Source organism: Arachis hypogaea, chromosome 18 (assembly GCF_003086295.3).
Source record: "Arachis hypogaea cultivar Tifrunner chromosome 18, arahy.Tifrunner.gnm2.J5K5, whole genome shotgun sequence".
NCBI lineage: Eukaryota > Viridiplantae > Streptophyta > Magnoliopsida > Fabales > Fabaceae > Arachis > Arachis hypogaea.
In genome coordinates, this window is record NC_092053.1 from 127647791 (window position 1) to 127664419 (window position 16629).

General features: G+C 40.3%; 1 pseudogene; it reads left to right on the plus strand.

Moving 5' to 3' along the window:
- The first annotated feature begins 6769 nt into the window (after positions 1-6769).
- Positions 6770-7929, plus strand: LOC112770685 (transcription factor MYB1R1-like; annotated as a pseudogene).
- Positions 7930-16629: the final 8700 nt, after the last annotated feature.

Consider the following 16629-nt stretch of genomic DNA (forward strand, 5'->3'; position numbering starts at 1 on the left):
GCCGCCGAGGTCAGGAAGCAAGTCAAAGCCCTACTCGAAGCCAACTTCATCAGGAAACTCCCCTACACGACCTGGTTAGCAAACGTCGTGCTAGTGAAAAAATCTAACGGGAAATGGCGAATGTGCGTCGACTACACGGACCTCAATAAAGCCTGCCCGAAGGATGCCTTCCCCCTACCAAACATCGACAGATTAGTGGATGCCGCATCCGGCCACCAATACCTCAACTTCATGGACGCATATTTTGGCTACAACCAGATTCCGATGCACCAACCAGACGAAGAAAAAACAGCGTTCATCACCCCAGACGGGACATACTGTTACACAGTGATGCCCTTCGGCCTGAAAAATGCTGGAGCCACCTATCAAAGACTCGTCAACAAGATATTTCAAAACCTGTCCGGAAGCAAACTAGAAGTCTACATAGACGACATGCTCGCTAAGACTAAATCCAACGAACAACTCACCGACGACCTCAAGGTCATAATGAACACCCTACGAAAGCACCAAATGCGACTCAACCCGGCAAAATGTGCCCCCGGGATGGAGGCAGGGAAGTTCCTCGGCTTTATGATCACCCAACGCGGAGTTGAAGCAAACCCAGAGAAATGTCGCGCCGTCCTCGAAATGACGAGCCCAAAAAACCTCAAGGATATCCAAAAGCTCACCGGCCGATTGACGGCGTTATCACGCTTTCTCGGGGCATCGGCTCAAAAAGCGATCCCTTTCTTCAAACTAATGAAAAAAGGAGCCCCTTTTAAATGGGAGACAAAGTGTGAAGAAGCGTTCCAGCATTTCAAGAAAGTCCTAGCGGAACCACCAATCCTCGCCAAACCCCAAACAGGGGAAACACTCTACCTGTACCTCTCCATCACGGAAGAGGCACTCGCAGCAGCACTCATCCGCGAAAACATGAAAAAGGAACAAGAACCTATCTACTTTATAAGCAAAGTCTTGCAAGAAGCGAAAACTCGCTACTCACGACTAGAAAAATTAGCTTTTACACTCCTCACGGCCTCCCGGCGCCTGCGACAATACTTCCAGGCCCACCCCTTGACGGTCCGAACTGACTAGGCGGTCAAACAAGTACTATAAAAACCCGACCTTGCGGGAAGAATGTTAGCGTGGTCCATCGAACTATCTCAATTCCAAATCAAGTTCGAACCCCGGTACACGATCAAAGCACAGACCATGGCCGACTTTATCGCCGAGATGACCCCAGGAAACTCCACCCCCGAATCATGGAAACTACATGTTGATGGCTCATCGAACGTCAGCTCTGGAGGTGCCGAAGTCATTCTCGAAAGTCAGAACGGAGTCGTAATCGAACAATCAGTACGATATGAATTCTCAGTCTCAAACAACCAGGCAGAATACGAGACCCTCCTGGCAGGCCTAACCCTAGCTCGAGAGGTCGGAGCAAAGATCATAGAGGTAAACACTCACAGGTAGTCAGCTCCCAAATCAACGGAGACTACCAGACACGAGACCCCCTACTCCAACAATACCTCGCCAAGGCAAACAAACTAAAAGAAGGATTCGAGCGAGTTACCATACAACATGTCCCTAGAGAACGAGAACGAAACGCCAGGGCAGACCTACTTTCCAAACTAGCCAGTACCAAACCAGGACACGGTAACAAATCGCTTATCCAGGAAGTCGTCAAGTCACCCTCTGTGTCAACGACAACCAACGCTCATCTAACACTATCGAACCAAGGATCTTGGACCTACCCTATCCTGCAATACCTCCTTGACGGAACCCTGCCGTCGGATCCCAAAGAGGGTAAACGAATAAAACGGGAAGCCGCCAACTATACCGTTGTCACAGGACAGCTATACAAACGCGGATTCTCGCAACCCCTGCTCAAATGCGTCGAACCCGAGAACATGGAGTACATACTCCGTGAAATCCACGAAGGTTGCTGCGGCCACCACGTCGGAGGAAAAACATTAGCCCAAAAAGTCATCAGAGCAGGCTACTTCTGGCCCACGGTTATCCGGGATTCCATACAAATAGTTAAAAGCTGCGACAAATGCCAAAGGCACGCCAATATCCACCAAGCCGCGCCACACCAACTCAGCACCATATCGGCAGAACGGCCATTCGGCACCTGGGGAATCGACCTCGTCGGACCTTTTCCTACGGCACCCGGTCAACTCCGGTACCTCATCGTCGCCATAGACTACTACACCAAGTGGATCGAAGCCAAACCCCTAGCCTCCATAACGGCAGCCCAATGCCGTAAATTCCTCTGGCGACAGATCATCACCCGATTCAGGATCCCCGAGATCGTTATCTCGGACAACGGAATCCAATTTGCTGACAAAAATTTCAGAGAATTCTTAGAAGAACTACGCGTATCTCACCGTTTCAGCTCGGTAGAACACCCCTAAACAAACGGACAGGTGGAATCCGCAAACAAAATAATCATCAAAGGACTCAAGAAACGGCTCGACGAAGCCAAAGGACTATGGGCCGACGAGCTCGGATCGGTCCTATGGTCATACCGAACCACACTGCAAACGACCACGGGAGAAACCCCCTTCTGATTAACATACGGCGTGGAGGCGGTCATCCCAGTAGAAATCGGAGACCCAAGCCCCAGGAAAATGGTCGGCGGTAACAACGATGAAGCAGAACGAGACCTCATTGACGAGGAAAGAAGCATAGCTCACATCAAAGAGATAGCCCTAAAACAGAGAATCAGCTTAAGATACAACCATGGCGTCGTCCGACGGAAATTCGCGGCCAACGACCTCGTCCTATGACGAAACGACATCGATCCCCCGACCCCAGGAGAAGGGAAACTCACCCCCAACTGGGAAGGACCATACCGAATCAAGGCGGTAATCAAAAAAGGAGCATACAAACTCGAACGGCTTAACGGCGACGAAATCCCAAGGACCTGGAACGCCGCAAACTTACGGCGATACTACACCTATGCCGACCTAACTAGGTCACCTCTTTTTTACTTGTTTATGTATCCTCCCATTCTACAAATTTGCTTATCTTCCCATTTTACAAACTCTTAAAAATTGCTTAAGTATCAATCCCGGGTACTCTTTCCCCCAAAAGATGGAGGGTTTTAACGAGGCCCACCCATCAATAAAATTCCATTAAAAGGCTATCCCTAAATTCTTCAATTTTAAGATGTCCCAAACAACGGAACAAAATTACGGCCACGACTGGGGGACTGATCACCCCCCAGGCCCGACACACGGATATCCACGAAAATACGACCACACGACGGTCCGCTCATCCCAAACGGAATGAAATAAACCAAAAAACGGAACAGTCTTAAACGGAATATACAAAAAGGCCCGAACGGCCGAAAAAGTCACTTAACGAATTCGGAATTACGAAGTCACGGTTACACGGCCCACGGCCAAACCAAAATATCCAAAAAACAAAACCAAGTCTCAAGACAAAAATACAAAATTACAAAGAGATAAAGCTACTCGAGGTCGACTATCCGGCCATCACAAACGGTCTTGAACGCTCCCATCACGGACACGTCCACGCCCGGAGCCAGTACCAGGGCCTGTGCCTTCATCGTCTCCTCGGTAGCAGCAATCGCATCCTTAGCATCGGCCAACAGCTCCGTTTTCTCCCTCTTCAAGGCAGCAACCTCGGCCTTCAGAGCCTCCGACTCAGTGAGAAGCACAGCAGCTTGAGAACCTGCATCTGACGCCCGCTGCCGCTCCTCAGCCAATTGGAAAAGAAGCGAAGTCTCAACCTCAGAAAGCCGGAGAATCTCCGCCCAGGCCTCCTCAGAAGACTTCACTGCCTTCTCCCTCGCAGCCTCGGCAGCCTCAAGCTCCCCCTTCAACTTAGCCACCTCAGCCTGAGAATGGCGAAGCTTCTTATCCAACAAACCAACCTGAGCCATCACGGGCTCAGCCTTCCGAACAACAACGGCAGACCGGAGAAGGGCACGATACACCGACTTGGCCTGGAACGAAACATCGCAGCCATAAAAAATGGCTCCATACCAGGCATCAAGTGTTGATCAATGAAACCCGGGGCATCAAAGCGTCGGTCCATCACGCTAAGCACTAGTCCCTCTTCCTCAAAAGTCTCGCTGCTCGGCTCCTCAGGCCTTTTTCTCTTCCGAGAAGCCTCAGCAGCCGTCACCACGACGACTTCAGGCAAATTCGCTGGGCCAGGGGAAACCTGAGCATCGGTCCGCACGCCCGAAGAAACCACCTCTTGAGAAACAGCCTGCGATCCCACGGCGGGGTTAGAAACAGGAGTAGCCGGAGACGACGACCCCTCCTCCTGGGCCATTGCTGCCTTCAACCATGCCAAGAAAGTCAAACCACCAGCCATCTCAACTGAAAGAAAACAAAATTCCCAAGTTACAAAAACGGGAAAACAAACATAAAAACCAAGAAAAGAACAGACACACACCAACATACGACCGGCAAGCAACCGGATCACCCATCACATCCCGAGAATTAAGAGGACGCTCTCCAAACAACTACCACAAAATAAGAGCGATATCCCGCTCCTCCGGGGACAGGAACTCCTTCGAAACCCGAGTAAACATGGACGGACTCGCCTTAAAGTTCCAATAAGTGGGGAACCGACGCTCACCCTCCAACGTCAGCAAAAAAGGATGATGTCCCCTTACAGGACGAACCTTAAAATACCCGCTCTTAAAACCATGAAAAGAGTCTTCATACAACCCGAAGACCCGACGATGCGGCTGAGCTCTAAAAGACACATACCCCTTCTTGTGCTTTCCCTCCTTAGTCGGAAGGGTACACAAGAAGAGAAAAAGGAAGACGTTTACCGAGGCAGGAAGCTCCAAATACTCACAAACAAGCTCGAAAGATCGTATCGCCGCCCAGCTATTCGGATGCAGCTAGGATGGCGCCACGGAGCACCGGCTCAATAACTGCTGAACAAACGGGGAAAAGGGAAGCCGAACGCCAAGCCGGGTAAACATCGCCTCATACACCCACATCCAATCCGGCACAGTCGGGGAGTCAAGATTGGTGTAACAAACCCTCTCATCAACCCCGGGAAGAGAAAACTCGTAATGGCGTTCAGCATCACCACCCCCACAAACAGCTCCTTGATCGCGGAGCCGTTGGAGGTCCGCCTCTGTCATCCGCGACGGCGTCCCCCATACATCACTAGTAACCCAAGAGAAAAGACTGGGGACACCCCCGCCGGGGCCACCGGAGCCCTCACACCCTCAGTCCTTCGACGAGTCATACCTAAAATAGTGACGAGCACCACCGTCAGCCAAACCCCGCGGCAAAAAATGGCGGATGAAACCAAAAATAGACACCACCATACACTACCAATTGTACGATGGCGCTCGCCCCCCCTTACGGAATCCACTACCCCAACAGAACTATCTACCACTATGCAATACCGCTATACACCATAAAACAATCATAAATCTACACGAAGCAAAGACGAAAACAAAACCCAAAGAAAGACAAAGCAGAGAAAACAAAAGGAAACAGAAGAACACCAACCTGATGATGCGAAGGAAGTAAATCCAAAGAGAAAATGCCGCAGCAGAAGACCAACCAAAACCACAAAGTGCGAAAGGAAAGCAGAAAATGTTCTTTCAGAAGAAGAAAGCAAATAGAGAAATGAAGCAACGAGGGAACTGAAGGAAGAAAACCAAAACGGTTTTGAAAAAGTGAAATAACGCAAACACCCCTAGAAACCAAAACAAAGTAAGGGCAAAAAAGGAAAAAGCCCCCCACAATAAATGCTCCCTTGGAAAAAGCAATTAATAAAACACGCCTCGAAGAACGCAACGGGCGCAGCAGACACGGAAGAGTCACGTCAGACCAAAACGGTCAGACGAATCTTCCATAAGACGAAACCGAGGCGCCGACCTCATCTCAAAAGAACCAAACGGCCACCTTAGAAAAACTAAAGGCCTAAACCCGTGGTAAAAACAGCATCTCCCAGCGACAGACCGACCTCGCTCGCTCTCCCGCTGCAGGGGCAACTGTTACGGATCCAGCCTGCGGATCCCGGACCCAAGGTTGAGCCCGAACCCGGCACCTCGGGTCCGACCCACCTCTCTCTCTTAGAAGGCCCAAAACCGGCCCTCCGGAAATTCTAAACCGACTTTCGAATTCAAACGTCTCCCTTATCTTGGCCAGATAAGATAAGATAAGATATTCACCACCACCTATAAATAGAGGACCCAGGTCCCTTCAGGTATTCATTCATTCCATATACCTCACACCTCTTAGATCCATTCTGACTTGAGCGTCAGAGTGTCTTTGTAGGTACCTCCTCCCATTGCTCCAGTCAAGCGACCCGGCTTCAGCTTCGTTCGCAGGTTCCCGATCCACCCTTCAACCCGTACCGGAGACATCTCGTACAATATATATATATATATATATATATATATATATATATATATATATATATATATATATATATTAATATTCTTAATTGTTTAAAATTTTATAGTCATTTTTTATATATAATTTTGATGTATGACATAAATAAAAAATTTATAATTTATAGATAGATAATATATTAAATTTATTTTTTTAATATATATTGTTAGAATATAATTAGGATCAATTAAGATCAATTAGAATTATTTAATATATCTGAATATTTTTTATAGAATATTACGTCTTTATTATTACGATTCTCTTAACTCCTATAAATACCCTTCTATATTGTATAATTCTACACAACTTAAATACACTCAATAATATACAAATTCTTTTTCCAAAAAAAAAATAATTCTAATTGATCTTAATTATATTCTCTCTCTTCACCGAGCCACTGACTCGTCAAGTACGGAAGCTCCGATTCCGCCTCGAGTCCAACTCAATTAGCTCGATCGAAGAAGATGTGTAGCACCTTTGCCGCCGCCGCAGACTCCTCCATCTCCGGCGACGGTGACTCCCCCGCTGCCGGCGAGATTATGCTGTTCGGCATTAGGGTGGTGGTGGACTCCATGAGGAAAAGCGTCAGTATGAACAATCTGTCGCAGTACGTGCATCCTCAAGATGACTCCAACAACAACAAAGACGCTGCCTTCTCCACCACCGGTTACGCGTCTACCGATGACGCTGCTCCTCACAACTTCGGCAAGAACCGCGAGCGCGAGCGCAAGCGAGGTGTTCAGTGGACGGAGGAAGAGCACAAGCTATTCCTGGTGGGATTGCAGAAGGTAAGGAAAGGTGATTGGAGAGGGATCTCTAGGAACTACGTCAAGACTCGGACGCCCACGCAGGTCGCCAGCCATGCTCAGAAGTACTTCCTCCGCCGGAGCAATCTCAACCGCTGTCGCCGTAGATCCAGCCTCTTTGACATCACCACCGATTCGGTCTCTTCGATTCCAATGGAGGAAGAACAGATCCAGAACGGAGACAGTGTGCCTCATTCACAGCCTCTGTGCCCTGCAGCTCCTGAAAATAGCAATACCAATGGATTTCCGATGGTGCCGGTGTATCCGTTGGGGGTTGGTCCAGGTGTGATCAGTCAAAGCTGGGAATCCAATGGATGAACTAACTCTAGGACAGGCAAACATGGAGCTTAATGCGCAAACCAAGCTACTCCATCCGATTCCTGTTGCTTCAAATCCTAAAACCTGCACCGTGTCTGATGTTCCCTCCGGCTCTAATTCGCCCCTCAACTTGCCAACATTGTCCTTGGGACTATCCTTCACATCTGATCAAAGACAGACTCCATCAAGACATTCGGCTTTCCATTCGATTCCGAGTTTAAATAATGGAGATAGCGTCATAAGTGTTGCCTGATAGACATTATGTCTCTCATGGTTATTATAAAGTCCATCTCTAGAGCATCTTGGATTCACATGTAGAAGATGTTTTATTATTGGAATAAGTTAAGAGAAAGATGTTGAAGGAAAAGGGCGATGGATCAGAGAAGGCAAAATGCAAAAGCTTAGGTTAATGAACTAAATTTAATCCTTCAGTTCCTTGTACAGAGTACAGACCCCGAGGTCCGGTTCCTTCTTTGTTTGCTCATGTTAATGTTTATGATCTTATTAAAAAAAAATATATAAATTTAATGGATCTTAATCGATTCTAATTATATTCTAACATATATAAGTTATAATTTATTAAAATAGAATTATAGATTATGTTTTTATTATTTGAGCCCGTTCGTGAACTCGAGTCCGCTCATGAGTTTTTGTTGAGTCAAACTTGAGCTTACGAAATAGGCTTAATTGTTAATGAGTCGAACCGTGAACTAAGCTTAATTTTCGTGAGTCGAGCTTGAGTTTGGTCTAACTCGACTCACTTCCAGCCTAAATGTACAAATTTGATATAATCACATCGTCTTTTGTCTTATCTCGTTTATAGTACATTGTAAATAAAATACGTATATTCTTATTTTTTTTATACTATAAACGAGATAAGAGATAAGAGATAAGATAAATTTTTATAAAAATATTATAAATTATATATTTTTATAAATAAAAGATTTTTATTTATTTAAAAAAATCTGTTAATTGAAATGATGTATGATATTTTATATATTTTTAATTTATATCTTATATTTTAACCTATACTATTTATATAAATAATTGATTTAGTAACTAATTTTTTATATACACATAACATAATTGATAACTACGCATTTATTTATAAATATATCTAATTTAAATAGTAATAATCTAAAACTTCTATAAGTTACAAGTTGTAACAAAATAAAAAACGTGTATCCAATTGGATACATATGTTATACAGTTATAGAGTAGGAAAATTTTGGAATAAATTGGACAACAAATAGAAAATTTTTCATTATACAAATTGACAAACATGTGGACCATTTTGACTATAACCAATAGGAGCACGTTATAGAATTAATGGACAAAATTTCGCCTCAAAACAACATAGGACAATCGTGATGTTTTGCCTTCTCCACACAAGCGTGACTACTTTTCAGCAGAGAGTTGAGTTGGAAGAAAAAAAATGTTGTTAGAATGATAGTTGGTAAAGAAGCTTAAGGGTCAATAATTAAGACAACAATGTTGCTACTTTAAGGAAAAGCAAAAAAATGTAAAACAATTGACTTGCCACACTTGTCGGCCGCAGTGGAAGAAATGTAGCTCAACTATTGTTCCAAGATTTCTTCTTCTATATATTATTGTTGCCTCTTCTTTGACAACATATGCAAATAAAAAGGCTCGGAGTACATTATTGGACTATGCATACTGATGATGAATGTGACGCAACAACCGTCTGTACAGAGATAGAGATTGGAATGTGACACACCCACAGATACCTGCTTCTTTTGACACGTGCTCTTATAGAACATGTCATTCTTTATGAAATAGTAAAGGAATTTTTGAAGCACAGTAGGTATTTTGAAATATGAAATATGCGCAAAAATATTTCATATTGATACATAATTTTACATGCCAAGTGCTATTTCTCATGAAATTCTAGAAGTATTTCTGAAGCACAACAGAATTTGGAATTTTGGATTATGCAGTATGCACAGGGGCATCTAATATTAACACATAGTTTTACATGCCCATTTGATTTATGATGGTTTTCAGTGACTAAGAGAAGGGAGGTTGAATCTTAGCCTCTTTTTTTCTTACAATCACTTGATGTTCTTTGAAACACTTTCTGAAGACTTTTTGCCTTTTTATCTCGTACCCGGTCACGAGACTTTTTCTTTTGTCTCGTATCCAGCCATGAGACTATTCTTTTTGTCTCGTCGACCGGCACGAGATATTTTTTAGTTTTATCTCTTGGGCAGCAGAAACAGAAATGTAGTAGAAGAGAGGAAGAATTACACCAAGATATATCCTGGTTCAACTGCTAAGTGCAGTGTAGCCTACATCCAGTCTCCATCACAACAATGATGGAATTTTACTATAATCATCTTTGATTACAAACACCAATTCTCCCTAAGAACTACCCTTCCTATCCGGGATAAGTCCAGAATCTAAAACCCCAATCCTAAACTTGACTTGGTTACTGCCAAGCTTTCAACTGTTAAGTGCTAACCCAACTTGCAAGGGGATTCCCACAGAATCATGAAACACAACATAGATATACAAAGGACCTCTAAAGACATCTATGGCTTTTTCTTTTAATTTTGCACTCTCTGCCTTTTTCCGCTCTATGGCTTTTTCTTTACAAATCTCACTGTTTGCCTTTTTTCATGAGACTCAAGACAGACAAAATTAAACAGAAAAATACAAAACAGAAAATATTAAAGGAGAAGAAATTCTGTTAGCTTAGGTAGCTATGAGAACACTGTGCCTTGCACTCTCACTCCTTTCTCCTTGAATCAAACCCTGACTGTTCACCCTTACTTATAGGGAGAAGCCTCCAAGGTTGAAAACTAAATAAACCAAGCTAATCTTCTTCTTTTTCAAAATAGAACCGGTTCGGCCAAAAAGAGAGAAGAGATAACCCATGCAAAACCCAACATGCAATTACCTCTAGTCCTTCCTTGGTCACCAATAATCATCAATCCGAGCCTTCCATCTTGTCTTGCTCTCCAAGATGAACTCCTAGCCCTTGATGCATGCTTGATGATGACAGCTTCATCTGATCCAATCTCTGCCCCTTCCATCACGTAGCCACTGTAGCTACCTTCTGTGGTGGTTGAGCAGAATCAGAGACAAGCCATCCTTCCAATGATCTTCTTCTCTGACCGAAATCTTCTCTTCCATTTTTGGTATGGAGAAGCCAAGATCTCTTCACTAAATCTTACCACAAGTGATGAGAATCTTAGCCACAGCATACTTTTAGTTTTGTTTTTCTTGTCATCATTGTGATGGTCTTGTAGCGTACTTCTTCTTCTCTTCGGTGGCTAGCTTTAGCTTCCATGGTTGCTGCTGTGATATGACCGAAAAGGAAGAAAGAGTAGAGAAAGAAGAAAGAAAAGACAAAACTATGAGTAATGAGTGTTATCACAAATAAATTAATTAAGATCAACTCCCCATGCTTTTGTGTAGTAGCGTGTAAGCTACATTAAAGCCATCAAATCACTTTCTCTCTCTCATTTATATTTCTAATGCTAGCAAATTAAATTTTGAAATCCATCCCAAAGTAAGAAATGGGATCCGTTGGAAGCATTGAAACAAAACATTTGCTTTCTTTCTTAATTTGATTCGGACCATGCAAGCTTGCCTTCAAGCAATTTAATTTTGGGCTTAGTCCAACATGGTTCTGGCCCAATTAATCACAAATTGCTTCTGCCACTTAATATACCATACTTTGAACAGAGCTAGATACTTAAAAGCACATTGGGCTTGCAGTAATAAGTCAAACTGGCCCAATAAAATAATTCAGCCAACATAATCATATTTAACATCAAGGCTGAAGGTAAGATGCATATATGAGCTTGCAACAGTTTTCCTTTATTTTCGGCCCAAACAGAACCTGCATAGCAAAAATTAATTTAATCAACATATATGAATTAATATTTTTGCAATTAATAATGTTTAGTTATCACAAATGTTAATTTAGAGTTTTTCAAACTCATCAATCTCTCCCTTGATGACAAACATTATTAAAATTGAAATGGAAAGAAATTAAAGATTAGAGTATAGAATACTCCCTTTGCAGATTAGTATTTCTTCCCTTTCCAAATGTTACAAGGCTTCCCCTTAATGTATGCTATTTTACCAAGGGAAGCTTTATACTTGTAACTTTAGAAATCAAGCTTAGGCGACTATGTTATTCAACATATTAATTTTTGAGATGTTGAATGCTTGATTTATGAGCAGATTTGGATGACAAACAAAACTCTTTTGTTATCATAAAAGTGATTTTTCTGCTCAAGCGCATACAAAAACAATTTGGTACAAACAAAGATTGATGTTTCCTAAAACTGCTTTTCAAGCTATTTTGAAATTGTTCTTGTATGGATACCTGGAGGGAGAGCTCGGTCTCTGGGAATCGACGCCGAGTTGTTATTTTCGGTGCCGACCTTTGAGCTTTGTGGTAATCCGAGCTTTACTCCAAGATGATGTCCAATCGCATAGAGCTTTGAGCAAGAAACAGGGGGGAGTGTACCTGCAAAGGCACTCCGAAGCTTAAGTCAGTATTCTGTATTATTCGAACTTACTGAAGAAAATACTTTACCTTGCTTTATATGATGGACCTTTCGTCTATTACGCTTTTGGCATTAAGGTCGGTCTTAAAAATGGTGGATAACGTATTCAAGTTGTGTGCCGTTTGATCGTCGGTTATGATAGAAGCATTTATCTAGCCGAGTTATAGCTCATAAATGGACGAGCTATAACGGATGACGCCGAGTTATAGCTTGTAAATAACGATCATATCAAGTCTAATTGTAACGTATAACGCCGAGTTATAACGTAAAGTGTCGAGTTATAGTGCATAATGCCGATTTATTGTATATAATGCCGAATTATGACATCAAATTTATAACGGCCGTATCATAGCCCCCAAGCTTAGCCTGACTATATTTTGATAAAGCAGGTTAAGTTTTTTTAGTTATAACTCGGCGATTTGAGTTATAGGTATGGAGCTCCCAGATCAACTTACTTTATTAAAATAATCATTTGAATTTCAGACGTGATTTGAAGTTAACATGTATTGGAAAGTGTAGTAGTCTTGTCATTGATTGTGCCTTTGATTTTTCCAATGTAATTTTGAACCGTTGATTTAATAGATGCAATGGTTAGGTTTTTTCATGGAACTGAATAGTTAATTTGAATAGTTGATGAGACGATTTTGATAAAAGTGAATTTGTTGGACGAGAATATTGAGTTAGTTCACCATTGTTTGGTGATTTGATTGAGTTTGATTGCGCATGTGTAAACGATGCGACTTTGAATTGAAGAGTTGTCGCGAATGGATCAGTGTTTGTACTTGTATGATATGTGATTGAGTTTGTTGACTGTTGATAGTCATAGTTCGGAATTGAAGATTGAGTTTGATTGCGCATGTGTAAACGATGCGACTATGAATTGAAGAATTATCGCGAATGGATAATTGATTAAAGATTGTGTTTGATTGCGCATGTGTAAACGATGTGACTTTGAATTGAAGAATTATCGCGAATAGATAATTGATTGAAGATCGTTGATATAGATCTGATGATAGTTGATATAGATTTGACAATGACTGATAATGATTGATATAGCTCGGATAATGATTGATATAAATCTGAAAACTGAGATAATAGATATAGATTTGAAAATAGAAAAAACAGATATAGGTCGGCGAATAGAGATAACAAATATAGGTCGGCAAATAAAGATGACAGATATAGATCGGCAAATAGAGATAACATGTAGATCGACAAACAGAGATTACAGATATAGATCGGCAAATAGATATAACAAATGTAGATCGAAAAATCAGATATAGATCGGCAAATAGAGATATCAGATATAATTTGGCAAATAGAGATAACTGATAAAGATCGACAAATAGAGATAACTGATAAAGATTGGCAAAAATATAGATAATTGATATAAATTGGAAAGTAGAGATGATAGATATAGATCGGCAAATAGATATAACAGATGTAGACCGAAAAATTAGATATAGATCGGCAAATAGAGATATTAGATATAAATTGGCAAATAGAGATATCAAATATAAATTGGCAACTAGAGATAACTGATAAAGATCGGCAAATAGAGATAACAGATGTAAATCAGAAAGTAGAGATGACAGATATAGATCAGAAAATCAGATAACATATATAGATCAGCAAATAGGGATAACAGATATAAATCGGAATATAGAGATTATTGATATAAATAAGAAAATAGAGATGACTGATATAAATCGGATAATAGAGATGACTGTTATAGATCGGCGAATAGAGATTTTTTATATAAATAGGCAGTTAGAGATGATTGATATAAATCGGACAATAGATATAGATCGGCAAATAGAGATGACTGATATAAATTGAAAAATAGAGATGACAGATATTGATCGAAAAAATAGATATAGATCGGCAAATAATTATACCAGAGATGATTTGAAAAATAGAGATGACAGATTTTTTATCGGAAAAACAGATATAGATTGGCAAATAAATATAACAGATATAAATTGAAAAATCGAGATGACAGATATAGATGAAAAAAACAGATATAGATCGACAAATAGATATAATATATAAATTGGAAAATCGAAATGACAGATATAGATCGAAAAAACAGATATAGATCGGCAAATAGATATACTAGAGATGAATTGAAAAATACAGAGATGACAGATAATGATCGGTAAAACAGATATAGATCGGCAAATAGATATACCATAGATGAAGAGATGACAGAAAATGATCGGAAAAACAGATATAGATCGGCAAATAGATATGCCATACATGAATTGAAAAATAAAGATGACAGATATTGATCGGAAAAGCAGATATAGATCGGCAAATAGATATACCAGATGAATTGAAAAATAGAGATGACAGATATTGATCGGAAAAATAGATATAGATCGGCAAATAATTATACCAGAGATGATTTGAAAAATAGAGATGACAGATTTTTTATCGGAAAAACAGATATAGATCGGCAAATAGATATGCCATAGATGAATTGAAAAATAGAGATGACAGATTTTTTTTATCGGAAAAACAGATATAGATCGGCAAATAGATATGCCATAGATGAATTGAAAAATAAAGATGACAGATAATGATCGGAAAAGCAGATATCGATCGGCAAATAAATATACCAGATGAATTGAAAAATAGAGATGACAGATATTGATCAGAAAAATAGATATAGATCGGCAAATAATTATACTAGAGATAAATTAAAAAATACAGAGATGACAGATAATGATCGGTAAAACAGATATAGATCGGCAAATAGATATACCATAGATGAATTGAAAAATAAAGAGATGACAGATAATGATCGGAAAAACAGATATAGATCGGCAAATAGATATGCCATAGATGAATTGAAAAATAAAGATGACAGATAATGATCGAAAAAACAGATATAGATCGGCAAATAGATATGCCATAGATGAATTGAAAAATAAAGATGACAGATATTGATCGGAAAAGCAGATATAGATCGGCAAATAGATATACCAGATGAATTGAAAAATAGAGATGACAGATATTGATCGGAAAAGCAGATATAGATCGGCAAATAAATATACCAGATGAATTGAAAAATAGAGATGACAGATATTGATCGGAAAAATAGATATAGATCGACAAATAATTTTACTAGAGATGAATTGAAAAATACAGAGAAGACAGATAATGATCGGTAAAACAGATATAGATCGGCAAATAGATATACCATAGATGAATTGAAAAATAAAGATGACAGATATTGATCGGAAAAGCAGATATAGATCGGCAAATAAATATACCAGATGAATTGAAAAATAGAGATGATAGATATTGATCGGAAAAATAGATATAGATCAGCAAATAATTATACCAGAGATGATTTGAAAAATAGAGATGACAAGTTTTTTATCGGAAAAACAGATATAGATCGGAAAATAAATATACCAGATGAATTGAAAAATAGAGATGACAGATATTGATCGGAAAAATAGATATAGATCGGCAAATAAATATACTAGAGATGATTTGAAAAATACATAGATGACAGATAATGATCGGAAAAACAGATATAGATCGGCCTTTTTCGGGCCTTAATGATTTACTATATGACCTTTGTTTACAAAGGTGCAGGTAAGTTTGAAACCATTGGAAGGAAATGGGGCCTATAGAAAGAAGGGTGTTTATTTCGAGGCCCCATGGTGGGCGCCAATTGTTCTTGTATGGATACCTGGAGGGAGAGCTCGGTCTCTGGGAATCGACGCCGAGTTGTTATTTTCGGTGCCGACCTTTGAGCTTTGTGGTAATCCGAGCTTTACTCCAAGAGGATGTCCAATCGCATAGAGCTTTGAGCAAGAAACAGGGGGGAGTGTACCTGCAAAGGCACTCCGAAACTTAAGTCAGTATTCTGTATTATTCGAACTTACTGAAGAAAATACTTTACCTTACTTTATATGATGAAACTTTCGTCTGTTACGCTTTTGGCATTAAGGTCGGTCTTAAAAATGGTGGATAACGTATCCGAGTTGTGTGCCGTTTGATCGTCGGTTATGATAGAAGCATTTATCTAGCCGAGTTAGAAACTATTTTTCAATTAATAAATCAGAGCAAATTAATCATAGCAAGAAAAATATTTCTAATCAAGCATGATCATCTCAAACCATAGCAACTATTCAGATTTTTCATGTCATAGCTTAAAGGAATTGCCAAAAATAAATCCAAAACAACAAACATTTTATCAAGGTAAGTTAAATGCATTACAAACGCAGCAAACAAACATTTTACCAAGATAAGTCAAAATAAATTACAAACATCAAATAGCAGCAATCAAGATAGAATAGCTGCATCACCAAACATATCATCACAACAAGATATTGAAACTTGAAACAAGGAAGATCATGAATCCACAAAGGATTTCATCCCCTGTTATGTTATGTTAATTTCAATTTTCCAGCATTTCTCCCCTTTTTGGCATCAAGGGTCACCTGCAAAAGATGACATATAGAACAAAATATCCAAAATATACCCAAAGTGTCAAGAGTGTTTCACAGTGACATATGTTTATAGTACCAAAATAAACTACTACAATTTCAGATTGAG